This window comes from Pieris brassicae, chromosome 9 (assembly GCF_905147105.1).
Source record: "Pieris brassicae chromosome 9, ilPieBrab1.1, whole genome shotgun sequence".
Classification (NCBI taxonomy): Eukaryota; Metazoa; Arthropoda; class Insecta; order Lepidoptera; family Pieridae; genus Pieris; species Pieris brassicae.
This window is the reverse complement of record NC_059673.1, coordinates 15,499,095-15,501,956: the sequence shown is the minus strand read 5'-3', so window position 1 is coordinate 15,501,956 and position 2,862 is coordinate 15,499,095.

Below are 2,862 nucleotides of genomic sequence, written 5' to 3'. Positions count from 1 at the left end.
AAATTAATTAATTTACATCATATTTGGTAGTTCTTTACAAGATTTCCATTCATGTATTTGTATATAAAGGCATTTGAACTGTTGGGCGAATTTCTGCTTTTATATCTAATGGGACGTACACATCCTATAATTATGAATTACAGATATTCGAGTGGGAATTAAAGTGAAGGGCGTAGGTCGAAGTGTTTAATGCCGGCCCTTCGGCCCACTGAGGTGCGAGAAATGACGCACAGACTTCAAGATTTATTACACAGCATGCGAGGGTTATAAAAAAGTAATTTGCCTTCACCAATAAACCATATTAGTTCTGCGGTTTTGAGCGTCTATTTTTATTGGAGTTCATTGAACCCATTTTTTTGTTCGTTTCGTAGAACTTTTTTGAAAGCTTTATGTCTCGTGTTTAGTTGATAACGTTGAAATTGAATAAGAAAATATATTGAAGGAAATAAAACTAAATTTCTAGTCATTATTGATAAGTTTTTGATGGTAACTTGATGTAGCGGTCTCTCGAAACGACGAGTAAATATGAGATTCAAGTTTATATCCGTTAAAGATGTTTTATTTAAAAATCAGTAAATAAAAGACAGTATAACATGTATGTGTCTGTCACGTTGGAATAGTGGCTTCAACTTTATCGTCGTAGGTTCGAACCACAGCTGTACACCAATTTTCAGTTTTCGTTCGCAAAACACTTAGACGTAATACACTGAAGTGAAGACAATAATTGTAAGGAAATTGGCCTAAGACTCAAAAAAAGTCAATCGTGTGTCAGGCTTAGAGATCACCTTTGCCCATCGGAGAAATCAATAGACCCTGATACTGATTCACAAATCTGAGGCTCAACTTAAAATGCTGTAGCGCCACTGTTTCTATGTGTCACGTGCTCCATTTAATCATAAAAATCTTTTAGGCACGCTTTAGAACTCTTTATATAAAAGCGTTATTCATCCAAAAGTATACATTGTTCCACAATACTTTATTAAAGTACTATGAAACAAATGCTCTCATTCTATGAAAATTGGAATAAAAACGTCCGTGCGTTGCAAGCTGTTTTTATGAGTCTCAAGTAGTTTCAGCGACGTTTCGAATACAGTATAGACGAAGCTTTATTTTAATTTCTCAACTTAAAAAGTCACGTGTCGGAATTACAGTTGAAACTTTAAATTTTTTATTTCTAATTTTGTTTTGCAGTCTTTGGAATAGTTCTTTTAATATACCATCTATATTAGCACGTATAGATTATCAATTCACATCATGGCTATATTTTAATTAATAACAAAAGCATTATTGGTTACGTTTATTTATTTAATATACAATTTATTTTTGTTGTATAACATAAAACAATATATTTAGTCGACAGTGTTTAAAAAGGGTTCAATAGATTATAATTTATTTGCCAAGTACCATACTTTCAATACACGTTATTAGTTATTTAAGATTATGTCGTTATAAAGTTTGAGGTGACATTTAAGTACCTATATTCTTGTACTAATGTTAACGAAAATGTTATAGATTTTAATCATTTCATGTTGGATTGGTGTCTCTTTAAAAAAAATTAAGACCAGTCGAAGTTGCAAAGCGATATTATGATCCATTTATATTGGGAAGAGTATTATTTAATCTATAATAATATATAAATAAGGCAACGGACCTAGTGAGACTAAGTGCGGAAATTGAGTCCACAAAATAGTATTACAACGTTTTTTATTACTATTAAGAACGTATAGACCTAGACTAGTTAATAGACGTAATATTTAAATAGACGTAAGCTGTCTATTTCAAATAACTTTAAAAATAAAGACAGAAATCTGTTTCAATTATAAATTTAACGCGTTGTATTGTTTACAATGCGCTCTGTTTTATTACTACATCTAACTGCAATCGTAAAATGTCTTTCGGAATACAAAATCTCTCTTTTATTATTATCTCCGATAAATATAAAAATCAATACATAAAAGTGGAGTTTTTGTTACGTTATTTGAAGTTAACATTGCAGTTGAAAGGTTTATCGAATTCTGAAGAAATTGAAAATCTGTTTATATTAAATTATTTATATAATAGGGAGCAACGAGCAGGAGGCTCACCAGATGTTAGTAAGAATCGATACACTCTTCTCCTGAAGAATCGTAAGTCGTATTAGTTCGGAAATACTTCATACTTCCACATAGTCGCGGAAAAAAATCACTGGCGCTTAAACATCACTTACTGTTGACATAAAGACATTATTCACTTAAATCGACTTCATGAAAATATGATAGTTCACAATAGTGATATATTTTATTACCAAAATGTATTTATGTAATTTAGCCAAATAATATATAAACATAGGCCATGTTCCTCGGGAAATCTAAGTCAATAATCATTTATTTGTATTATATTGTCAAGTATAACTGTAACTATTTAGACTTTGTTTTATTCATTTGTAATTCAAATGGTAAACTGTAATGAAAAATGTTTTGTTATTGAAAAACAGACACTCATTACTTTAAAATTCCTTACAGCAAAAGTTCAAATCCTTGAGATGAAAAATGATTTTAATATGGAAAAGTTTTATCCGTAATACGGTGGCTAAGCTTAGCTGGATTTGCAACTTTGTGGAGTTTCTTTTTAATTAAAATATTGTATACGTATACGTTCTTATTTGTAAACATATAGTGTAAACAGCGGGCTTACTAGGAATCGGTAATCATAACAGGTTAGTTCGGTTTATTATATTTGATGTTCGTATTTCTACAGGTGTTACTTTAATAAAGCAGAGATCCACAAAGTTTCGGAAAACTCATTGTGGTGGCAGAGTGGAGGACCTTGACGCCGATCCTCCAATCGCTGGTTCCGGGCAAGTAAAGGCTCATGTAGGTCTTA